Source organism: Spermophilus citellus (assembly GCF_964194105.1).
Source record: "Spermophilus citellus genome assembly, chromosome: 15".
In the NCBI taxonomy this organism is placed as follows: Eukaryota; Metazoa; Chordata; class Mammalia; order Rodentia; family Sciuridae; genus Spermophilus; species Spermophilus citellus.
In genome coordinates this window covers 46,310,224-46,337,081 of record NC_138195.1, presented here as the reverse complement: position 1 = coordinate 46,337,081, position 26,858 = coordinate 46,310,224, and the positions used below count along the sequence as shown (strand labels likewise).

Genomic DNA, 26,858 nt, shown 5'->3' with positions numbered 1-26,858 from the left:
GTACCAGTATATGAGGATATGTACAAGGTGCTTACTATGATGTATACAGTGACAAAATGGGAAACAAAGTAAATTGATAAAGGATCAGTCAAATAAGGGTAAAGCAATTGCATGGCAGAACCCATACATATGGCATGTTACACAGCCATTAATAACTTACTGGCTTAGAGAAGCTCTACTACTTATTAGTTTTTAAGAAAAACAAGATACAGAACAGAATGTGGAATATATTCAGTTTAATAAAACTATAAACAATATATATAACATGTGCATAAAGAAGTGTTTGATAGGCAGACAAAAAAAATTAGGTAAGATCATTATTCAAATACAGGGGAAATATGGAAGGATATATATATATATATATACATAAAGATTATATATATATATATATATATATAAAGATTATATATATATAATCACATAGTTATCTTGGAGTAAAATGAAAGAGGGAGTTGGAAATAAGCAAGATATAGAAAGAAAGAAAAATTCAGTTATATAAAAGTCATGTGTACATACAGAAATTAATATTTTAAATACAAATATGAAATAAGAGTTCTTAGAAACCAGTTTATTCAACTTTCTAGACAATTGAGAAATTCGTTTATTCAACACCACTAAAGAGTGTCTATTTTGTGTAATGAACTAAGAAAAGGGCTGGCATCTCCTTTCCAGTTGCAGACCTAGTCTTCACATACTATGCAAGTTGCTCCATGGTTGGTCCCTATCCAATTGAAAGGGTTGTGGTTCAAGGAAGGCAGAAATTCCTTTGTCACCAGACATTTTGAGAGTCATCAACTCCTGCTGTAACCTTCTCCATAAGGCCCCAGGCAGCAACACCATTGGCTCAGTTTCTTTATGAGCAGTGAAGATACTGGTGGCAGCAGGGTCACAGTTTGGGTAGGCCATCTGGGCGGCTCTGGTAGAGGGACAGGAATTTAAAGAACACAACGACAACTCAAGTTTACATATATTGAATGCATGTGTACTTTGCAATTTGTCACATTAGGTCAGGTGTGAGATTTTCTACTTCCAGCATCATATCAATGCTCAAAAAAGTTTCATATTTTGGAGTATTTAGGATTTCAGATTTTTTGGATTAAGATGCTCAACCTGTGTATCCACACACTTATATGAAAGAATCATACGCTTCTTTCTTAATATTTTTAGTTACTAAATCTATAGATAATGGGCTTTCCAAAAGCCTTGGAAGACTCACAGAGTTTTCATTAAAATAAAAGAGTTCCCAAGGATGGTATCTCAAGCAGATGAACTGTTAACGATGCCCTGAACACCTTTACTGTGATTTGTGCCTGTATAAAATATTTGTGCCTGTATAAAAATATTGTCAGGGCAGTAGCTAGTTTCGTTTACACAATGATAAAAGCATCATCAGGAAAACATAGGGAAAGAATATCCACCTTTATCATTTTCAAAAGTGCAGATAAAAACAAAGACTATTTTGTTTAGTTTTTGTTTTCTGGTGCTGGAGATGAACCCAAGGCCTATACACACTAAGCATATGCTCTACCACTGGGCTACACCTCTGGCCCCACAAAATCTATTTTGTGTTACAAACACAAACATTGATATAGTCACTCCTTGGAATATTATGCTGCCATTAAATGTGTACAACAGATTTGTCAAATATTTGGATAATGCCAAGTAATATAGTTACTTGGTTTTATGTAGTTCATATTTATACTTACATAAAACCAAAACTCAAAAGTTAAACCTCATAAAAAGAGGTCTGGGGCTGGGGATGTGGCTCAAGCGGTAGCGCGCTCGCCTCGCATGCGTGCGGCCCGGGTTCGATCCTCAGCACCACATACCAACAAAGATGTTGTATCTGCCGAAAACTAAAAAAAAAAATAAATAAATATTAAAAATTCTCTCTCTCTCTCTCTCTCTCTCTCTCTCTCTCTCTCACTCTCTCTCTCTCACTCTCTCTTTAAAAAAAAAAAGAGGTCTGGAAGGAAATACACAATAATGTTAATAATAGTTGTCTCCAAGTCTTGTGTCTCTTCTCCTATTTTTCTGTACCTCTTAATTTTTCTATGGTATTTTTTTTAAAATAGGGAAAATAGCTTTTAAATATAGGTAAGCCGATTTATCTTTGATATGGGAAGAATACTTTTTCTCCAGTGTTCAACTGCTTTGAGGAAAGAAAGAATGTAAACTTTAGTTAACAGTAACACAAACCTTTCATAAAGAGAGAGAATGGGAGGGAGTGTGACTCAGTGGGAGAGTGCTTGTCTAGTATGTGCAAATCCCTGGGTTCATCTACAGCACCACTAACCCCTTTAAATTGAAATTTAAAGTTGCAATTACCAATAGAAAGAAACAGACTTCTCTATTTCTTAATTACTTCTTGTGAAGAAGTGACAACTTTTAGTTCAAGCTACTCTTTTCTCTGACCTCTGTTAATCAAATCTAAAACAGAAACAATTTAATACGGTTATGCTTTAAAGATTAATTTTTTTAAAAGTAACTCGTGTTTTCAACTTTGGTTAAAATTTACTTGTAAAAATAGTTAAAAGGGAAGGAAAGGGAAAGAAGGAAAAAAGGGAAAGGAAAGACAGACTGTCAATAAGCACATTCACATTCAATCCTGCTACCTCATTGTAATGATGACTATGCCCAGACCAACTAAAATTGGAGTTTAAATTTTCTTAAGGTAGAAATAGAAAATATTAAGGCAGAATCAGAAGTCAAGAGGAAAAGGCAGCAGCCAGTTTATGAGAAGACACACACTTTGTAATTAAAATAAATCGGTATGCCATACTAGTCTATACATTTTAATATTTATATAGGAAAAAATCCTCATAAACCCATTTTGATCTTCGGAAAATTATACAAATTCCTTTTTCTCATTATTTACACACTACCAAATATATACTTAACCATAAATATTGTTGAGCTCCTCATTAAGGAGCTTAAATCATAGACTCTTAGAGGGTTTGGGATGTAGCTCAATGGTACAGCACTTGTCTAGAAGGTACAAGGCTCTGGGTTCTATACCCAACATGAAAAAGAAAGAAAGAAAACAAAACAAAAAAAGGAGCTGGGGTTTGTGGCTCACTGGTAGAGTACTTGCCTAGCATGTGTAAGGCACTGGGTTTAATTCTTAGTACCACATGTAAATAAACAAAATTAAAAATAAAGGTCCATCAATGACTTAAAAAAATATTTAAAAGAAGAAAAAAGAAAGAAAGAAATTTAAAGTTGCAATTTCCAATAACAGGCCCAAACTATTTATAGCATCACAGATATTTTCAATTCAACAAAAATGAAAATCTGCTTTTTCAGCCACAACAGCAAATATAATTATTATCCCCACCCACAGACTACACTGCCTAGAAATAGCAGTAAGGCATCACTACAGCAAGACATCAGGCAGGTACAAAAACACTGTAGTGTATATTGGAAATCATCTCAGAACAACCAGTAAAATAAAATTTTCATACACAAAGGTCACCTCACTGAGAATATGATATTTGAGCAAAGACTTGAGGGAACTAAGAAATAAGCAAACCTACGTGTGTTCAAGACAAGAGCATTTTAATTACAGGAAACTGCTAATGCAAAGATCCTGTGAGCTGGGTGCATGAATAGTATGTTTGAGAAACAGCAAGGAGGTCAGTCAGCATTGCAAGAACAGAGTGAGTACAAGGAAGAGTGGCAGCAGATGGGAATCAGACAGAGAGCGAAATGTTCCGCAGTGGTGTGCTAAAGCCGACAATGGCTGGAGAACAGACTGTTGTACATTCTAGAACTTTGAATCAGCCAGTGTGGGAGTAATCACACTAGAAGAAGAAGAAAATGCTATAAATCAGAGGCTTTGCCTGCTTTTAGAACTCCAGCTTATCATTGCTACCTATAAGTCACTTTATGAATTTTGTCTTTCATTCTGAGTGAGATCAGAAGTTGTTAAAAGTGAGGCCAGGGTTGTGGCTCAGTGGTAGAGCACTTGTCTAGTATGCATGAAGCACTGGGTTCAATCCCAGCATCACATAAAATAAAATAAATGTATTGTATCCATCTATAAATAAAATTTTTTTTTAAGTTGTTAGAAGAGTCTCTTGCCTGGCATCATCACTTATTGTTGCATTCTGACCATAAGGAAGAAGGAACAAAGCAGGGCAACTAATTTGGAAGCTGTTAATATAACAAGGTAAAATATTTTGGTGGCTTGAACCAAAGTACCTGTGGTGAGATAGTGAGAAGTAGTCAAACTCTGGATATAAAAAGATGTTTTGAGTTGAATCAGTATATGGCAATAGTTAACAAGCTTTATGTCTACAAATCAGTAATATCTAACTCTAGCCAGACAAGGTGGCATGAGTCTATAGTTCCAGCTTTTTGGGAGGCTGAGGCAGGAAGACTGCTTGAGCCCAACAGTTCATGGTCAGCCTTGGCAGCATGGTGAGACACTATCTTAAAAAATGATAATGATTATAGCTACATTAATATTAATAATAACTATTAATAATATTATTGTTATTATCATCATCATTATTATTATATCTAACTCTAAGCATCACTCTCGTTCTTGGCTCTAAAATAAGATGGATAGCTGGACTTTTATTTCAAGAAGCTCAAAGAACCTAGCCAGGTGTAGTGGTACACATCTATAATCCCAGGTACTCAGGAGGCTAAGACAAGAGTCACAAGCTCAAGGCTAGAAAACTGGGCAATAAGGTGAAATCCCGTTTCAAAAAGATGGTGACAGTGCCAGGCATAATTGTGCATACTTGTAATCCCAGCAGCTCAGGAAGCTGAAGCAGTAGGACATCAAGTTCAAAGCAAACCTCAACAACTTAGTAAGGGCCTAAGCAATCTAGTGAGTCCCTGTCTCAAAATAAAAAATAATAATAATAAAAATTTAAAAAGGGCTAGGGATGTGGCTCAGTGGTTAAGCATCCTCGGGTTCAATCCCTGCTACCCACCCCCACAAAAAGAAGGGAGAAGGAGGAGGAAGAATAAGAAACTCAAAGAACCAAGAAAAAGTCTTTGATGTAGACTGCTATTCAAAATAAATTAAATAAAATCACACATAAACATTGCCATATGCAACTTGGAAATTAGCAAGCAAGCAGCCATTGTTTATCAAAAACATAATCTTTAATATTAAAGATGGATGGGGCTGGGGTTATGGCCCAGTGGTAGAGTGCTCACCTTACACATGCAAGGCCCTGGGTTCGATCCTTAGCACCACATAAAAATAAATAAATAAATAAAATAAAGTTTTTAAAAAGATGGAAATAGAATTGGAATTCAATTATTGAAAGACTTGAATATCAGACTAAGGAGAATTTCCATTAAGTTCTATAGGTAGTAGAGAGCTATAGTTTTGAATGGAGAAATGAAATAATGAGTGAGGTTTTATTTATTTATTTCATGTGTGTGGTGCTGAGGGCCTTGGGCATGCTAGGTAAGTGCACTATCACTGAGCTATACCCAAGTCCCTATTAAGTGAGGTTTTAGATAAATCTAGCAAGATGATTACTGGAGAAATACTGAAAGTTGGGGTCGTATTTAAGCAAAAGTCTAGAAACATGTTAAGAATATAAACAAGAGGAGCTGGGGGTGGTGGCACACACCTGTAATTCCAGTAACTCAGGAGGCTGAGGCAAGAGGATTCCAAGTTTGAGGCCAGCCTAGGCAACTCCATGAGAGCCTGTCTCAAAAAATAAAAAGGGCTGGGGAAGTAGCTCAGTGGTAGAGCATTCCTAGGTTCAATCCCCAGTACCCCCCCACACACACACACACACTTAACATGGGGAGAGTACTGATATTTGGAATGCAAAATGCAAGATAAATGAGATGAGAAAGCCAGATTAGGATTTAGTTACTAAATCGAAAGGTAAGATACTGAATATTTAAAAAATAGTGATAGATGGTAAATGTTATGTGTATTTTACCACAATTTTTTTAAAAAGGTGGTATGAAAAGGTTACCCAAGAAAATAGAAATGCTAAAATTGATTTTTATCTCCAATAACTGGGTAAACCAAAAGCACCAGTAAGAAAGTCCATTTGGAAAAGGACTCTCTCTATATTCCGTGAAGTAATACCTTAAGTCAAGAGAACATTTAAAATATACAAGGGGCAAGACTGAAGCTCATTCACTGACTTAACAAAGACAATCTGCAGGAAGGAGAACATACCACCATCATGAACACACTAATATACCTAAGTCACAATTACTTGGATTATGGCATTTTACTGTAGTAAAAGAGTGGACAAACATTGTGACTTGGTGATTCTACTTAACACAGACCAAGAAGAAAAAAATTCCTCTTCTGAAGCATCAAAAACCTAGGAACAGTAATTTCTAAAAAGCCATAAATACTACCTACTTTATTCATCTTATAACACAAGTAAGACTATAACAGCTCCAGTAATACAATGGCATCCTTCATAACCCTATAATTCTGTCTCCAGTTATTCTAAGACATAAGGTTAATTTGTTTAACTCGTTCTCCATACATCCCTTAAATGTTCACAATGAAATTTTGTGATGTTTTATAATTCCTAATAGTATTTAATATATTTGTATACTTTTTTCCTTGAAGAATAATATGCATATGAAAAGTATATACACTTGTGATACTGGCAAAATTATATTGTTTTATTAGGTATTGTGTGCATGTACCAATATCTAACAACAAATCCCATCAGTATGCACCAATTAAAAAATGTGAGGAAAAAAGTATATATGCATGATTATTTTTCACAAGGTGAAAACACCCATGTAACAAGTACGTAAATCAAGAAACACAACATTATTAGCATCCCAGTAGCTCCTTCATACCCCATTCCAAACACTTTCCCCAATCCTCACAAGGATAATCAATCTTCTGACTTTTGATACCACAGATTAGTTTTACCTTTTTTTTTTGAAATTGTCATAAATGAAATTGCAGAGAATATACTATTAGTATCTAGCTTCTTTTGTTCATTATATTTGTAAGATTCACCAATTTTTATATGTAGCTGTAGTTTGTTCATTCTGGCCACTGTTTAATATTCCTTGTGTGATTATGTCACAACTTATTGACCCATTCTACTATTGATAGCTTTTGGAGAATTCCAGTTTGGACTATTAGTCCTTCCATGAACACTTTTATCCATGTCTTTTGATGACTACATACATGCACACAATTCTGTTGTGTATAAAATCTAACAATGGAAAAGCTGAGTCAGAGGGCAAGCATGTGTTCAACTTTAGTAAATAGCTGAAGAACTTTTTTTTTTTTAATATATATTTATTTATTTATTTATTCTTTTAGTTATCGGCGGACACAACATCTTTGTATGTGGTGCTGAGGATCGAACCCGGGCCGCACGCATGCTACGCGAGCGCGCTACCGCTTGAGCCACATCCCCAGCCCCATTTATTTATTTATTTTTTTTTTTTTAGAGAGAGGAGAGGGAGAGAGACAGAGACAGAGAGAGGATTTTTTAATATTTATTTTTTAGTTCTCGGCGGACACAACATCTTTGTTGGTATGTGGTGCTGAGGATCGAACCCGGGCCGCACGCACGCTAGGCGAGCGCGCTACCGCTTGAGCCACATCCCCAGCCCAAGCTGAAGAACTTTTAAGAAAGAAATATTTTAAGATCTTTATAGTGAAATGTGAATGAGTAATGATTCATTAGTAGAAAGAAAAGCATGTTGAAATAGAATAGTTGATCTACACAGTTCCCAAAAGAGGCAATTTACTTTAAGAGTATTTTTACCAGCGATTTAGCATATGACATTTAATAAGAGAATAATCAAGCTTATCTTCTCTGGAACTGATGATGCTAAAATTTAGAAACAAACAATTGAAGAGCCATTACTATTAATAAGGTAAAGTAACAACTTTCACAACATGATACAGGAGAATATAAATGTTACAAGTCAGAACTTTGCAGCACTTAAGCCTGTACTTTTTTAAACCAAATCTTGGAAACTGAAGGAGACCTCAGAACTAATCTAACCTTCAAGTGATAATAGAACTGCTTTCTACCTCAATAAACATGCTAATAAAAATTGATTTACCAATCCCAAAAGAAAAGAAAGGAGGAAATCATTTGACCCTAGAATTGAGAAGGCAATCTGAAGTAATCTGAATCAAGTATTATTTTACGTAATAAAAATAATATATCAAGACTGGTTCATAATAAATTATAATAAATATGCCATAGCAATGTGAGACGCTAATAACAGGAAAGGTGGGGGTATAGAAACTGTGTACTACCTTTACTATCTGTAAGTCTAAAACTGTTCTAAAATAAAATGTATTCATAAATGTCCATTTAAACCCATACAACACAAACTGCAGATTATAATGCACCTGCTAAACTCATTCAGAATGCAATCCTGATAAATTTTAAAAGCTTGCGCGCGCGCGTGCTCGCTCGCTCGCTCTCTCTCTCTCTTTCACACACACACACACACACACACACAAACATAAACATATTTTCCATCTATGGGCTTAGATACATAAACAAATAAGTGGAACACTCTATGCAATTTAAGTTTTGCACATAGCTATAAAATTATGAAGAAGGCTCAGACTTCCTTTTTTATGCCATTCGATCTAAGCTTTCTGAGTGTACACTCAAAGCATTGAATGATTCATTAAGAAGCAATCCTCCAGTAATCTTCAACCATAAAATAAAATCATCCAAACTCCAAATAAGGTCAACATTTCAACAGTCCTAGCTTTGTGACTTAAATCATCAAGTCTGCTTTTACTTCAGGAAAAATAAAGGAAAAGAAATAGATTATGACTTTCAACTAGTAAAGAAAACAAGCAGCCGCTAATATGATGTGGGACCTAATAGAAAGAACTTGAGAAGTCAGGCAACTTCAACTGTCATTTTAGCTCTACCACTGATTTACTCTGTGATCCTTGAACATATCTGGTTCCTCAATAACTATGATTGCACATCTATTTTAACTATTAAGTCTTCCATGCATTAGGAGGTCTTCCATTATCACTTCTTGACCATACCAGATATCGTAGTGAAATCTTTTTACCCTTTTCTAAAAAAACCTTTAAAGGATCTTAAACAAAATATCCTACCACTGAATGCCAATAAAGAGAAAATATAATGAATGAAAGATGAATCTCAACTGCCATTATAGCTAGCTTTCCATTTCATTTACCTTGTATTAGTAATCATACCACTATTGAAAATAAATATTATTTGCTAGTCAGCAACATTTTGACATACTCCTGGAAGCCTATTTGACTGTGATTGTAGCAAGTTTGTATTTAAAAACAAACTGACATTTGGTTCTTCTAACTTGGTCAGTTGAGTTGACAAACTTTTTATTAAAGAACCAGATAATAAATATTTATGCTTTACAGACCATAAGCTCTCTGTGGCAACAACTCTACTCTGCTGTAATACAAGGGAAGCCACAGACAACATGTAAATGAATGAACCTGTGTTTCAATAAAAGCTTATAACACAAACAGGACTATAACAGCTCCGGTAATACAATGGCTCCCTTCATAATCTTATATTTCTGTGCCCACTTAAAAAAAAGGCATAAGGTTGATTTGTTTAACTCTCCATACATTCCTTAAACATATGTTAAATGTATCTTTGCTTGTTTACAAAAACAAGCAGCAGTTTCGACTATCATTTGCCAATCCTAGTTCTATACTCACAGTGGGTAGGGAAATCAACTGGAAAGATAAACTTTGTAAAACCACATCATAAGTTCACACTGAAATAAACTGTTTTGTTTGCTGGGAGAAAATGCTTCTGAATCATGATCTTCACATACCTGTCAATGTTCAAGTTTCCCCTGCGTGAACACGTCATATCACCAATACCTAAGACAGAGCAGGAAAACACTCTCCCTTACATTGTTGTTATGATATAACAGGGGATGTGTTAATTTATATAGGCAAAATTTACAAGATGACCTGCAAAAGTAAAATACCAGGTTTTAGCAACTTCAGCAACAAACACAAAAACCCAAACCTGATTAATGTCAACCATGACTGCTTCCATATATTAGGTCAGATAATTAAGATAAGTATCAAGGTCATTGGCTTCCCGGAAGAGCTGTTCTGTTTTCATGCAACCCCGTTGTTTTAAACCAACAAACTCTTGGTCATCCATAACCTGTTAAACTTCTAGGAGGCTAGAATAACTACTTAAGCTAACAATTCTGATTTATTCTGAGATGGGGCTGCTCATAGTATGAATGTTCAAGCAAGGATCAAATCTATCATCCCTTCAGCAAAAATGTTCCATTCTGCAACAGTCACCTCACTAAACTCAGCCCCAAGTTAGCTACCAGGTGTTCAACAGCAGGCTGGAGCAAAGAGCCAACCCACAAGGATCAAGCAAGTGCCTTTTTAAAAACTAATCTTAAGAAATTTCTCTACATGGCTTTGCAAAGTAAGCAAAAACCATGCCAAATAGTAAAAAAGGCACTTACTTGACTCCCACAGGCCAGCTCCACACTCTAGCAGCTAAGATGTCACTGGCATGGTACATGGAGAGTGAGGTGGAAACGATATCTTGCCAACCACTGTAGGAATGGTAGTGAAAGACCTAAAAGAACAGAAAAAAGTAAAGTCAATGACAAAGGTAAGGGCCCTCTTGAGCCTGCTAACATGGGTACTGCAGCATATAATGCCAAATAAGAAAAGAAAGTCTGAAAAACCTTGATTAGGTTATTCTTAGTTACCAGTTATTACAGTGACCCTTAGAACAAGAAAGTACTTCTAAAAGAATATAAATTGTAACACAGAATTAATCCAGACTGATTATGAGAAACTGTTATACTTTATTTCTCTGAATTATCACATGGTAAATCCAAGCAAACGTAAAATTTGGGAACAACAAATCATATAAACTAATACTTTCTCTTTTTTTGTACAGAATACTTCACAAATTTGCATGTCATCCTTGAACAGCGGCCATGCTAATCTTCTCTGTATCATTCCAATTTTAGTGTATGTGCTGCTGAAGTGAGCACATAAACTAATACTTTTAGAAATACTCTTAACTACCTTTTTTGTTGTTTTGTTTTGTTTTTAATTTTTGCAGTGCTGGGGATGGACCAGGGACTCATGCACACTAAGCAAGGGCTTTACCTCTGATCTATATGTCCTCAACCCTTGAAATACTTTTATATTAAAGAAGAAAAAAATTTTCACCCTATCTATAAAAAAACTGATAGAATTCTAATAAATGATGAGAAAATAAGGAAAAAAACATGTTTTGATTAAAAGAAATTTTGACAACAGACACTTTGGGCTATTCAAATTCATTCACAAAAAAGAGAAACCTTGGTTCATTCAAAAGAAAAAACATCCAATTCACTTGCCTACCTATACAACTCTCTGGAATAGGGGTTCTGTTTGAAAATGACTGGAGATCATTCCAAAACAAGAATAAAAATAAAAGAAGTCCTTTCCCATACCACTATCTTCTCTCTCCATACCTACACTATGCATGGGCTTTTAAAAAAAAAAAAAAAAAAAAAAGTGTGACTAGCAAGAAAAGCAACAGTGAAAAAACAAAAATCAAAAATAATTCTTGGGGCTAGGGATGTGGCTCAAGCGGTAGTGTGCTCGCCTGGCATGCGTGCGGCCCGGGTTCTATCCTCAACACCACATACCAACAAAGATGTTGTGTCCGCCGAGAACTAAAAAATAAATATTAAAAAAATTCTCTCTCTCTCTCTCTCTCTCTCTCTCTCTCTCTCTCTCTCCCCTCTCTCACTCTCTCTTTAAAAAAAATAATAATAATTCTTAATTCTTAATCATTCTCCTCCATGATTCATTCCAACAAAAATAACAATAATAATAACTCTTCCTTTGCTGGAGATCCATTCAGCACCCTTTCTTTCAAAACTATGGAAGAAACAAACAGGTCCCAGAGTTTAATTATTCTTAAGGATCCAGAATCTATCCCCCCCCCCAAAAAAAAACAAACCCAAAGATAATTTTTCATTCTCAATAAGTTTTAACCAAAAGACTGTTCTTACATGACCCATAGTTCTAATATGCTTAAAACTGGCCACTCTTTTTAACAATCTGGTGTTTCAAATTGCTCAGGTCCCAATTAATTTAATTAGAAGAAGATATTCGGTGTTAATAGCATATCTGGCCAGACTACAGTTTGAGTGCCTAAGTAACATTTTCTTCTTAATTTTGGCTGCTGTTTGTTTTGCCTTAGCTACCATCCCTGGAAAGCATCCCATTTATTAGTGTTTCCCTAGCTGCCTCAGCATTTCTGGTTAATGCACTATATAGCAAATCATTTGGCGGGACAACCTGAATGAAGCTCTGCACTATGTATTCCGTAAAAATGCTCAAACCATTATCAAGGTTGTTGCAAAAGAAAAACAGCATGAAATTGAGAAGATAAAATCTATCAGAGATTGTCTTTTTAAAACTATAACTACAAAGTAAGAATAAACATGGATTAATACGTTTATTATTAAAACAAATATTTATTTCACACCAACTATATCTCCTCTTTCCTAGACCTCATTTTTCCTCTGGCTTGCTCCATAAAACTACAATACAATTCAAGAACAATCTTTTTACCGTAAGTGGCACATATCCTTTTACAAACTGGGCAGATAGTATCCAAATAGCATATAATTCCAAACACTCAGAAAGAAACAATGAATTAATGCCAACAAGTTTCCATTCACTGCCAGTCTGCACTTGAAAAATCTGAGAATTTTAGTGAAGAAAACCAAGCTTTTTGCTGCAGCAGCTCAATCCCTCACGAGCTTGCTGTATTACAGCAGATGTTATTCTGCATTTTGCACAAGACATATTCATCTGTGTAATGAAACATTACCCTTCTCTGTCTCCTCTGGGGGAAGTACAAAGGGTTTTCCCAGGATTATAATAAACGGGACTGCACACTAAAAAAGGAAATTGGCTTTTCTCAAAGTCAAAACAACATTCCTTTTCCAACTTAAAAAATGACATAATAGATTTCTCTTTCCTGCCCCTCAAAATATTAAGCTAAAAACACATTCAGACAACAGGAGAATGACTAAATACATGAAATAGAGACAGAAATGCCACAAAGTAGTTAAAAATGAATGAACCAGAACCACATGTATCAATTAAACATTTTTAAGATATTAAGCAAAAAGAATAACCTGCAGAAGAATACATCATGTAATATCTTCTAAACAAAGTTGTAAAACATCTTTATAATACTATATACGGTTTATAGATACAAATTTATACAGCAAAAGGATAAATGCATGCATGGAAGGTAAACACTGAATTTAAGAGAATGTTACTCTGGGAGAGAGAACAGGAAACAGGACTAAGGAAGAGTACTTGGGGACATAATTACAGTGTTTAATTTCTCAAGCTAGAGGACATACATTATGTCACTCCACTTATTTTATAACATGATATACCTCATAATTTAAAAAGAAAAATTTTATCTTGGATATTTATCTGAACACAATGTAATTTCCTTTCCACCCCTAGAAGAAAAGAAAACCTCTGCTAATAGAAGGCCTTTCCAAGTGTGCTCATTCGAGAGCATGCTCCTCAGCAGTTTCTTCTGTCTTTTCTTCTATCGGTGCCATGATTTTCTGATGCTGGCAGGGCCACAGCTTGTCTCTGTTTTTAATCCACCCAAAATACTCATTTTTTTATAGTTCCCTTTCATTCTCCTTTTACTGCTAACAGCTCTAGCAATCATTAAAAAGAAAGTCATTACACATTTAAAAGCTTGCCCAACTTTGCGGCACTTGCTCATACTAAGAACCTGAATTCATTCTGAATCAAAGACCAATGCAGAGTGAGATTAAAACTAAAGAAAGCACTGAGTAGAGTTCAGCTCTATAAAACAAATGAATTTTCCACAATTCTGTAATACCATGTTATACTAAAGTCCTATTTTGCCATCTCGACTATGCTTAAACACTTTGTTTTGAGGCTTAAGTGAGAACTGAAAATTTTAAAATTTTGTCTAATGTTTCACTTTCTTTGGGGTTTAAAAAAAATAAAATATAGAATGATGTGATGGTCAACATCTATAATCCCAGCTACTGAGAAGTCTGAGGCAGGAGGCACACAAGTTCAAGGCCAGCCTCAGCAACTTAGCAAGACATTGACTCAAAATAAAAAACAGCTGGGGGCTGGGGCTATAGCTCAGTGGTAGAGCGCCCGCTTCTTGATTCTCAGCACCACATAAAAATAAAGATATTATATCCAACTACAACTAAAAAAAAAAAAAAACAGCTGGGATGTAGCTCAGTGGTAGAGTATCCCTGGGTTCAATCCCCAGTACCATTTTAAAAAATAAATAAATAAATAAAATTACTAATATGTACACATGTAACATCAGGCATGTGAACTCTATATAGGTACTTGTAAACACAATCACCATCAAAGTTTGTGATATAAAAAAAAAATCATTCATTTTTCCTGTCTATTCAGCAGCTTCTATCACTAGGCCCCAAAAATCAGAAGAGGAACAAGAGAAATTGGCAGATCAACAGGGACATAAGAAAGTGATCTTCTGTTTACAAGGAAAAAAAAAAGGAATTCCATAAAAAGCAAATTTTTGAAAAACCTTCAATCTTCTCCTATGTTTTACTATTTCCACTACATTGAAACTATCTTTAAATACATTTTTTAAAGTATTCTGACATCTGTATTCTATTTTAAAATTTTAAAAAACAGGTTTTTATCACACTTAGCCACTTGCCACAGCATTGCTTCATGGCAGCTAGCAGAATTCTGGCAGTACAAGATACAGAATTCAGTAATGGCAGAATGGAAATTCAGAAGGTTAGATAACCTTCCTGTGCTGCGGTTGTGGCTCAATGGTAGAGCTCTTGCCTAACACATGTAAAGCACTGGGTTTGATCCTCAGCACCACATAAAAATAAATAAATAAATAAATAAAGTTTAAAAAATAAAATAAACACCCCCCAAAATCTGTCATCTTTGGAAATTTATATATGTAAAGAATCTAAAGTTGGCAGTACCATTTTCAAATAGTTCCTTTCTCTCACCTGCAGTGTCTAGCACTGCCCAACCCCCACCAATACATGCCATGATGTTATTCTATCATTCCTTAAATTGCTTTCAATTTTTGTTTGCTTGTTGGTTTTTCTTTGCAGTGCTAGGGATTGAACCTAGCCAAGCACTCTAACACTAAGCTATATCTCTAGCCTGCCTTTAAATAACCACTTTATAATCATTTCTCACTACTACTATTACTTAGCCTTTTATATAGTCCTGCTTGTTTCAGCATAATGTGAACTGTATTTAAAACTACTAGCTGCTGTGTAAACAAGAAAGGTTATTCCTTCTTGACATTTCTATAATCTCTACTACTGTAGTGTCTGGGCTACAGGAGTAGATGATCTACAGCTATATTTTCCCAAAGGTTAAAGGATTTAGACAATGGTCTCTAGGACTGTTAACTCACCAGTTCTGGTAGTTCATCCAACAATGATAGTGTCTACAATCTGACACTGTACTAGGATCCACAGAGCTGGAAGGATTTATGCCTCTAAGGTACTAGGGGCAACTAATGACTTACTTACCAAGGTTTTCAAAATGAGAATTCCAATAGCATAACTACAAAGGAAAACAAAATTTTCTATTTTGGTCTGGTAGCCACAACTCAATTAATTTATCAGTACTATCCAATCTCACTTTAATAGTCATCCATAACTACATTGTCTCTTCTCCCAACTCTCTGGACTCCCTACCACATCTTCACCTCTCTCTCCACTCCTTCCATAGTTTGAAATGGAGAAAAAAAGACAAGAAAAGATGAGGCTAAAGGCTAATGAATCATTTATGGTGAATGAATACAGAGTAAACTGGCATGTATAAGGTACTGGGTTCGATCTTCAGCACCACATAAAAACAAATAAATAAAATAAAAAATATTTGGGGCATGTTATTCCCTTAAAAAAAAGAAATGTATCTTATAATTGAATTAGTAAGTTCTTCAGGTTCACCTAATCAAGCATCCTTATTTAACTGATAAAAATAGCAAGATTTGGGGCTGAGGTTGTGGCTCAATGGTAGAGCGCTCGACTAGCACGTGCAAGGCCCTGAGTTCGATCCTCAGCACCATTTAAAAATAAATAAAATAAAGATATTGTGTACAGCTAAAAAGTAAATATTAAAAAAAATAGCAAGATTAAGTGACTTGTCCAAGATCAAATAGCCTTTTTTTGTTTTGTCTTATTTTTGTTGTGGTACTAAAAATTGAACTCAGGGCTTTGCACATGCAAGACAATTGCTCTAATACTGAACTACACTCCAGCCTCCATGATCAAATAGCAAGTTAATGAAAGAGAGAGGAATGGAACTCAAATTCCTGACTATTATAACACATATCATCAAATCCTCTTCAATTACTTTTATTTTGGACACACACACAACACACTCTATCACCTCTTCATTTATTTATCTATTTCAGAACTAACAGAAATTTTCTGTGATGGTACACCAATCCTTTGCTCATCAGATTTCAAAAATCTCACCAACTAAGTTGCAAATATAACCTCTTCTGGTAGAGTAGATATTGCAGTGTCTCTTAAAAACTGTGGTTATGGAAGTTAACAGCTATTTTTGTATTATACTAGCTAGAAGACTGAAGAATTTATGCGTTCTAAATAAACCAATCAAGTAAGCTACTTAGTCAATTAAAATGATAAGAGAATCACTCCAAATCATTTTTATTTTAGTTGTAGATGGACACAATACCTTTATTTTATTTGTTTATTTTTATGTGGTGCCAGGAATCGAACCCAGTACCTCATGCATACTAGGTAAGCGCTCTACCACTGAGGCACAACTCTGGCCCCAAATCATTTTATTTTAATGTTTATACCTCTTGAGAGACTGGGGTGGTAGAAGCAATAGGAATCTCATATATTTACATTTCTAATGTGGAAATGAAGATTGCTAAAATTTTAGGAAAAAAAGATTTCATTCTTAGGAAAATCTACTTACAACAGGAAAGAGACGGTGCCCTATTGCACAGTAGGGTAACTGTAGATAAATGAAACAATATTGCAATGTTTTGCCACATAGAAATAATAAATGTTTGAAGAGATGGATATATTTTTACACTGATTTTAATGTCACATAATATATACATGTATCAAAGCATCACACAGTACCCCATTAATAGTATAATTTTATGTGTCGATTAAACAAATTAAAAGGGGGAAAATAGGTCAATATTTCCTAAAGTGAATCAAAACAAGTTAAGGTAATTAGAGCTTTTTATCAACTCGTATATTACAAAAATGGAGAGTTAACAAGAACAAAGTCAAAGAAAATTACACAAAGTATTCCTTTAATTAGTGAACATAATATTAAGAGCTACTACACAAAGCTTTAGAAGTCTGTAATATACAGAATGCACTCCTTCAACAAAGATTTGCTGAGTGCTTTTCATGCTGTGTGTACCTTTTCTTACTGCGGTGCAGATCTTCCAATTTCTACGGGGAAAGAAAGGGGAGGTAGGAACATGAGAATAAGGTGGGCATCTGATTTGATATATAAATTTTTAAATCTCAAATATAATTAAACACAACAATACATTTTAAAATACAAAATTAGAGGCATAGAAAAGATAATAAAGCATTTTAACATTACTATAAAAATGAATACTTCAAAGAAGGTCAAGAAATAAAGTTTCAGGGCCTGAGTAATAAAGTCAGACTTAAGCTGAATTGCCCTTCTCCCTGGTAATAGCTAAAGGATAGTCCATATCCAGTCATCAAGTTCTATCAATTTTATTTCTAAAATCTCTCTCTTCTCTATTCCCTTTTCTCTACCCCCAATGCTACTGTCCTAATTCAGGCATCTCTTGCCTGGTCCATTGAGCTGCTCCTCACTGCTCTCTCTGCTTCTTTGGTTCCATCCTTTCCACCCACCCCTCATACCTGCTGACAGAGTGACCTACCTAAAAGCACAAATCTAAATCAAGAGGTTCTCCTACTTAATTCTTCAGCAGCTCATCTACCGACAAGCAGTTTTTCAGACTGTAGCTTAAGTTGTTCAATTTAGAAGCATCCCCACCAGTATTTCTTTAACAAAACAGAATCTATGCATACTTTCTTGAGACTTTTCTTTCGTTTTAGCAGCACATAATGTGCACACATACTGGATCCTGATGTAAAAATGCAAATGTACTATGTGGTTGAAATACAATGGACACACAGAACAAAATTTCAACTCCTTTACGGATTTCTTCACTATTACAGTCTGATCCCTCCCCTTCAGTACAGTGGTTAAGAGTCAGACTCTAAAGCCAGGCTGCTTGGGTTGATATGTCAGGTATACCACTTGCTAGCTGTGTGATCCTGAACAAGCCATTTACTGTGTGTCTTTTACAAGCTGCAATCCTATGCAAATTACTTAAACAAAGTGATCTGTAAAATAAGGATAACACAATACTCATGCCATGCAAGAATTAGTGGAGAAAAACAATGTAGAGCTTGGCATTTGTGTACTTGATAAATATTAACTATAACTGGTATCATTAGTGCCATCCAGCCTAATCTCCAACTATTCTTGCCCATACTCTGGTTGCATGTAACAAACTACTGACTGCTTCTCAAATACATCTTACTCCTTCATGCCAACAACAATTTTCCAATCTGTCACATGCTATATTTTCTCACGTTTCAGCTCAAGCAATGTTTCCTCTGTGAGGTCTTCCACAGCTCCAAAAGGGCTCCCTGAATGCTTACTCCCAGAGAGCCTCCATCAGGCAAAACAAATCAGCAGCACAGCCAGTTATACTGTTTCACAATGTCCCCTGGCTAAACTGTGAAGTCTTGTAGCACCAGCACTTAGCACAGTGTCTCATAAAAGGATGAGTTCCATGGATATTTTCTGAATGACTAACTCCAGATTATTGGATCTTTCTAGGTCTTCATTGTTCATCTGCACCAGAGTAGTACTTTGCCTAAAGGATTTTTGTGTAATACAATAGAAGTGATTTCTTAAAAAGTGTCTCGTATTCAAGCAATACTCAATAATTGCCAGATTTACTGGAATTCTTTAGCATTCCAAACTTAACTACCATGAACCCCACGAGGGATGGATATACCTTAGACTATATTTAAGAAATGTAGTGAGTGAAAAGGACCTTGAGATCTCTTGGAAGAAAACTGCAGTAGATACAAGAGAAAGAAACAAAGGTGAAGGAGCAGATGAAGAGGAAGGAGGACTCACGCTGTCACTCAGTATGATATAGCTTTAGTTCTTGCCAGACCTTGGCTTAAATCCAAAGCCATTTGTCCTGCCTATCTTTGCATCCCTGGCACTAGAACAGCTCATAACACCTAGGAACAAGTGAACCTATATCATTCTCAATTTTCTCATCTATAAAACTAGAATAATAATACCTTTCCTAGGGTTATGATGAAAATTTAAAAAAAAATAATGCCCTCAGATCTTAGATGCTTTCTTCTACGTGTCTGTATTTATAGAGATCAGGTAGTTCAAGCTAACAAATCTCTCTCTCCTTAAATTATCAGTCACATTAACTTTCTCTAAACTAAAGTTTAAAGCAGACATTAATACTCTTAAATATACTGTAACATTACTTACTACAGATTAAGTAAGAAGCACAATGACGTTGTGGCTCGACAGTAGAGTGCTTGCCTTGCACATGTGAGGCACTGGGTTGGATCCTCAGCACCATATAAAAATAAATAAATAAAATAAAGTTATGTCACTTTACAACTAAAAAAGAAGAAGAAGAAGCACAATGAAGACCTGTCTTGTGAGGTAATAAATAAGTTTTTAAAAGATCTTGCTAGCTGTAAGTAAATGCAGTTCAGGACTGCATATTTTTACTATCCTCTAGACAACATAATATACCCTAATGGATACCTCAGCAATTTTCCAGTGATTATTACAAGAACTCCTCAAATAACAAAATGGATGATAAATAACAAGTAAAAAAATATGTAAAAATTGAAAACCTTAGTAACAAAGCATGAAAAGTAAACACGCCACTCTTTTAAGTTAATAAATATGACTAATGTTGTTAAAAAAAACTTTGGAAAAGGCTATTATTTTTAAGAGAGGTGGCATAATGCAATGTCACATTATCCAGTTATTCCAGAACTGCATTAGAAAAGTTTAGCTTTAGCATGCTATTAGGCCCAGTTGGTAATATAATTTACCAAGTTACATTTTCATCAACATAAAAGATTCAAGCCTATACATGGTTTGTGGGCCAATAATTCACTAATTAAAATTAATTTGCTTTAAGTCAACTTTCATTTTACACAGGCTGTCTTACTGCAAGCATTTAACAAAGTGCAACGAAATAAATGAATTATTTCCTTTTGTTTTCAACCTGCAGAGGGCAGACTTTTTTTTTTTTAAGAGATGTCAGCTTAATCTAATTCAGAAAGTACTTATCAAGACTGAGTTTGAGTTGGGCTACATGGGTAGAATGTTTGGATATGAAATGTTCCCCAAAGGGTTTGTGTTAAATCCTTGGCCCCCCCCCCCAGAGCAGCAATAGACCCTTCAAGGAGGTGACTGGATCATGGGAGCTCTAATTTCACCAATGGTTGAATTCTTTGATGAATTTATATCTTAATGGGCTATTGGGAGGCAATGGAAACTTTAGAAGGTGGGTTATTGGGGGCTATATATTTTACCTCAGCTTTTCTGCCACCATGATGTACTATCTCACCACAGGCCCAGAAACAATAGAGACAAGTAACCATGGGCTGAAACCATAAGCCAAAATAAATATTTCCTCCTTTAAGTTGATTTTCTCAGGTATTTTGTCAAAGCGATGGAAAGCTGACTAACACAGGTACTTACTCTAAGAATCTGACCCAAATTCACTTTTAAAAACCAGTCTTAGTAGATTTTTTAAATAAAACCCAGTATTATATAATTTAATAGGGAAATAACTAAGAAAACTAGATGATCAGTTTTCAGATCTACTAGAAGCCATCTCACCACTGTTGCTCCCATTTCCTCAACAGTCACTCTGAGCTCTAATTCTAGAATTCTGTAAAGTATACATTCTCCACAATAACATCTTCCTTTTCTTCACAACATGTTAGTCTAGTAAATCTAACATATTTATGAACCCTGATTGGACATTAGTCAGTCAAATAAAGGATTCAAAACCTGAGACTAAGAAGATATTCCAAGATGTTAAGTAATCTTAACCTTAATCACAGAAAAACAAATAATTTTTAAGAAAACCTGTAGGGGCACAGAGCTAGAATGTGAAAAGAAATAAAACAACACCCCAGCAGTTATTCGTTTTTTGGGGGACGGGTGGTGCAGGGGATTGAACTCAGGGACCCTTGACCACTGAGCCACATCCCAGTCCTATTTTGTACTTTATTTAGAGACAGGGTCTCACTGAGTTGCTTAGCACCTCACTTTTGCTGAGGCTGGCTTTGAACTTGCAGTCCTCTTGCCTCAGCCTCCCAAGTCACAAGGATTACATGAGCCACTGCACCCGGCTCCAGCAGTTATACTTAAAATGGTATTAATGAAGTTCTTGTAGAAATCTTTCATTTCAGTGGGGAGACAGCCCCCCCAAAACAGAAAACAATGGCAGTCAATGTACTGTCTTAGACAACATCATTGTTATTGATTTAGTTTGTTTTTGTAGTATTGGGGATTGAATCCAAGGCCTTGCATATACTAGCTAAGCACTCTACCACTGAATTACATTCCCAATCCCTTTTTTTTTTTTTAAATAGTCTCACTAAATTACCCAGGCTGGCCTTCAACTTGTGATCCTCCTCCTGCCTCAGCCTCAAAAAGTTGGGATTACAGAAATGCACCACAATGCCCAGCTTCCAATATACCATTATTTGATTGTGGTTGGTTTGATAGAGTACTGGGAATTGAACCCTAGGGCCTTCTACCACTGAGGTACATCCCCAGCCCTTTATTATTTTTTATTTTGAGAAAGGGTCTTGCTAAATTGCTGAGGCTAGCCTTGACCTTGCAATCCTCCTGCCTCAGTCTCCTGAACTGCTGAAATTATAGGCATATGTCAACATGCCAAGCTAATTACACAATTCTTGCTACTGTATTTTCTATTTAAGTTTTCTGTTAGAGTATTCTGAGTTCCATAAAAAACATACAATAGTCCTTTGAGACTCGGAAAAAATCAAATAATCAGAATTTGTTGGATGCATTCAAGTTCATTCACTCAAATATTTTACAGAAAATTTTTAAAATGAATAAAAAAATGTTTGCTTCCTTAAAAAAAAAAGAAGCCTGTTTTAAACATATTTATCTTCACTCTCAAAATCTTAGTATAGAAGAACAGTAACAATAACAAATTTGGAATCTGATTCAAGTATATACTTATAATAATCTGGTTAATTATCATCCTTTGGTGACTAGAGACAGAAAGTTAGTGAACACTACAAAACTAATACAATGGTATCAACTCTTTCCACCAATTTAACCTCAAGAAGTACAACATACAACAGAAGATAGAACTGGCAATACCAAGCTTAAAGCAATCACCCAAATTCAGCTACCTAAGCAACAGACTATTAAACAAGTTGGGGACGGGGAAGATATACATTTTTGTTTTATCTCTCCAGTAAGATAAGATGCCAACAAATGAAACATTTAGAGAACAAGACAATGTCAATCTGTGTCCTAAAGATAATAAAACCTATCAGAATTCAGAGAAGACAGGACAGAGAGGAAAGGGATTAAGAGTTAGGAATCACTGGGCATGATGGTACACATCTGTAATCCTAGCCACTCAGGAGACTGAGGCAGGAGGATCGAAAGTTCCAGGCCAGCCTGGGCAATTAAAGGTTGGGGATATGGTCATTAGTAAAGCACTCTTGGATTTAATCCCCAGTACCAAAGATTTTTTAAAAAATAAGAGCCAGGAATCACACATATAAAGATTCAGACTAGAACTTATTGAACGCACCTCTATTTAAAGGAATTTTAATACCAGTTCTGTTTTTAACCATAAACATTATCTAAAAGGGATTTAGCAAAAATGTTGGATTCAAAAGAAGTTGTAGCCAGGTGCATACCTGTAGTCCCAGTTACTCAGCAGGCTGAAGCAGGACAATCAAGAGTTCGAGGCCATTCTGGGCAAAATAAATAACATAGACCCTGTCTCAAAATAAACCAAAATAGGATTTGCAGATCACAGTCTCTACCCTAAAATAGATGTTAGAGGTTTGAGGAGGGATTATGAGTGAAGGCTGAAATTGAGCTACCAAAACTACATAAACTTTTAGTATAGATGTATGGGACACTTAGGGACAGTGCAGAGATAGGTTTGAGTACAGTGAAGTATCTGCTGCAGAGGATCTGGCAAAGGAAGATTGGGCCAGACCATCAAAAACTCAATTAAAAAAACTATGATTGGTATTAGGCAATATGAATTCATTAAAACTTTCAGTCTTAGCTGGGAGAGTATCACTGTCAAAAGAACTGCGAAGGGTAAAGTAGAGCAGGACAGCTACAAACTGTCACAGTACAATGAAAAGAAAGAGATTTAGTAATTCACAGCAGTTGATCAGTAGGAAACGCCAACAGTCAGACTGTCCTAATCAGAGATGAGACAGTTTGATTTAGCAAAGAATTTTCAGCCCACAATGAAAGGCAGTGCCCCTTGAAAATAGCAGCCACCTTCACTTGCCATACAGAAAGGAAAACAGCAAACATTTTATAACAGTCTCAGTTACAGTCACAATCTGGACAGCAATAACAGGTTCTTTACACAGGAAGGGAAAAATTACACTACATGGTGCTAAAAATATTGAAAAAGCCACTATACCTTTACTCCCATTTACTCAGTTGAAAGATTTTTTAAAGCTGAGTACAGTGGCACATACCTACTGTCACAGCTACTTGGGAGGCTGAGGCAGATAGATCTCTTGAACCCAGGAGTTAGAGGCCAGCCTGAACAACATCTCAAACATCTAATGGTTACCACCTCAAAAAAATAAATAAATAAATAAAAGGCCAGGCATGGTGACACACACCTGTAATCCCAGATACTCACCAATAATCCCATCTACTCAGGAGGCTGAGGCAGGAGAATCACAAATTCAAGGCCAGCCCAGGTAACTTAGTGAGACTTTGTCTCAAAAAACAAAAAGGGCTGGGGATGTAGCTCAGTGACAGAGAACCTTCGGTTCAATTGCTAGTATTGGGGGGCAGGGGGAGATAATATTTTAATCATTGAAAGATGTTTTAATGGGGGGGAAATTATGTTTCTAACTCTGCAATTGCATTTACCAATCAGCTGAACTACTGTATCACATTGAACTCATTCACCAAACTTAGAAAAGATGCATTTCCAAAAATATGACAAAAAATTAAGCAGTACTATAATAGATTATGTTCCCCTGCTCTAATTTACCATACCCACTACAGCAGAACAAAAGTGGCACAAGTTGGACTTGTGATCCAGGCCAATGCAGAGTGCCATCTGCTGCACACACACAGGATGTCTCCTGTGCAAGAGTCAATCTTAGTGTCTCTCATGTACCTTCTTATAAGAACATCTATTCTTTCCAGAAAGTTGTTTATTCCCACATTGACCTAATACACGTGCCTCAAATCACATCTACTAACAGAATTCCTGCTCATAGGATTTCGAAATACCAATAACTTTGTAGCAGACAATTAGTTAATTTTATAAGGGAGGTCAAAGATGAAAAGGAACAATTGCAGTTATAATAAAAACAACACAACAAGGAGGTCATAATATCTGGGGTGAGTAGGAGTCCTATAACTATTACATGACAGCTGTGTTAATCTCAGCCAAGTTTCTCCCCTTTCTGGGCCTCAATTTCAGGCAAGAAATATCAAGAATTTAATCTCTAACAGATACTTTTCAAATTGTCTGCTGAGGAATCATAGAATATCAGATGAAGACAGCAGGTCACATGATGATTTTAGAGCAATCACAGAAAAATTGAAAATTCATTTACACATTTTAAATAATAAGATTCAACTTTTTTTTCAAAATCTTAGAATTCTGAGTTCATTTACAAGTCACCATTCCCATGACAACACTTCTGTCCTTCAGAAATAACACTTCATTGTAAATGTACTTTCAGTTACAAATTCAGCACATCAGTTTTACCCATCCCAGAATAGCACAGAAGAACACTTTCCCAAAGTATCCCCACAAGGAAGACACTCACAGCCTGATGGATTCACACAGTCGAAAATCTATGAAACACAATTTTAAAATGCTACATGAATACCACACCCAAACAGTATTAAAAACAAACTGTGCAAAGTCAGACAATGTCTTATCAAAAAGCAGAGAGAAAGACAACTTGGGAAGTCTTTAAATAGTTTGGGAGAGAGAGGAATGCAATCAGATTTTGGGGTCACCTTATGTTTTTAAGAGAACAAAACATATAATTCGAGGCTATGAAACACATAAATGTAAACTGAACTAAAGAAAAGCTCGGCTCTCACCCAAAAGCTTCAGCAAAGCAATATGCCTGTATGCTAAATATGAAAAAGTGCAATTTTCTCACAGGAATGAAGATAGGGTCCATAACATTGACTAATAATAGCAATACTATCTTGCGTTTGCAGAGCATCAGTTCTTTTCACAGCTCTTTCAACAATTTATGCTATCATGGGTCTGAGGGTATCTTCTCTGAAAACATGCAGTTGTTTCCTCTTAAGAGCTATATGATCAGAACAAGACAGGTGATGTGTCTGTTGAGAACTGAAGGCACTAGTTCCTCCCATTAAGCTGTCTGCAGTGATCATCCTTTTTACCTACCACACTACACGACTTGGCCCTAGGAAATAAAATCTACACTCATTCTCTCTGAGTTGGCCAGAGCCCAATACATATGGGTCTAGAAAGTCCAAAGGAACGGGAACCTGCTGACTTGTTAGGTCAAGAACTCCCTGCCAAGTTGATCTTTTATAAATTAAAAAAAGAAATCTCTCCCTCTCTCCCTCCTACCCACCCCTCCCAGCTCCACGCACACACCCCAAGGCTGTTCAAATAGAAACTCCCTTTCTTTGCCAGCCAATGAAACCCAGCAGTAACTGGTTAATACAACCACCAAATCTCTGCCTATGGGAACAACTTGTCATATTCTCTTCCCCTGTGCCTGCTGCCCACCCTTCCTTCTTCAGGCACTTGTGAAGCTCAAAAAACAGCCCTCGGAAAGAACCACTGAGGACCTTTAAGGACCCGAGGGGATGGAGCTGGTCTCCTGAAGCAATGCAGCATCCATCTCGAGGAAGCTGGCCCCCGTGCACACACACATGCAGGAAGTCAGAGAGGGGGATAAAGTTTGATTTTCCTTCTTGGCCGTTCCCCTAGGGCAGAGAGAGGACGAGTGAGCAGCCCCGCTGGGGTCCTGGGTTGCTCTCCGGGGACAGTTTCCAGCAGCATGGCACTGCCACTCTTCTGACACATACACAAGGCAGCCGCGGCAACTTAGGACACCCCAACCCGCCAAGAGGAGGAGGGACAACTTGCACGGGGCTCAGTTCGGAGCATTGGGGCAGAGCTGTTAAGAAAGAAGGAGGGAGGGACCGAGAACATAGGCGGGTCAGGGAGAGGTTCACGTCCCGTCCCTTCCCCGCCCTGGTGTCCCCAGTCCTGCGGGAACATCCCCGCCGTCGCCCCTCCTCCTCCTCTTGGCTTCCTCGCGCCAGCCCTCCCTTCCTGGTCGCCGCCGCAGGCGCCTGAAGGGCATGGCGGCTCCTCGGTGCCCAGCAACCTCGGGAACGGCCGGGAGTTGAGGTAACTCGCCCGCTGCCCCGGCGGCCTGCCCGCCGGCGGCTCCGCCACGCCAGCGCCGCCCCGCCCTCCCCGGAGCCGCCCGGTGCGCTC

The 26,858-nt window shown here is 36.6% G+C and overlaps 1 protein-coding gene and 2 long non-coding RNA genes across 3 annotated transcripts in view; all 3 read right to left on the bottom strand.

The window, feature by feature from the left end:
• Nucleotides 1-26,858, bottom strand: part of MCU (mitochondrial calcium uniporter) — a 180,543-nt gene that overhangs the window by 153,497 nt on the left and 188 nt on the right. The gene's annotated exons all lie outside the window — the stretch shown is intronic.
• On the bottom strand, nt 457-7,244 carry LOC308633853. The gene is made up of 2 exons (XR_014018888.1): nt 2,329-7,244; nt 457-916 (listed from the first exon to the last, which is right to left on the bottom strand). It is a non-coding gene; the product is annotated as an uncharacterized lncRNA (long non-coding RNA).
• On the bottom strand, nt 11,781-26,856 carry LOC308633852. Its single transcript, XR_014018887.1, has 3 exons — nt 23,059-26,856; nt 19,607-19,689; nt 11,781-17,484 (listed from the first exon to the last, which is right to left on the bottom strand). It is a non-coding gene; the product is annotated as an uncharacterized lncRNA (long non-coding RNA).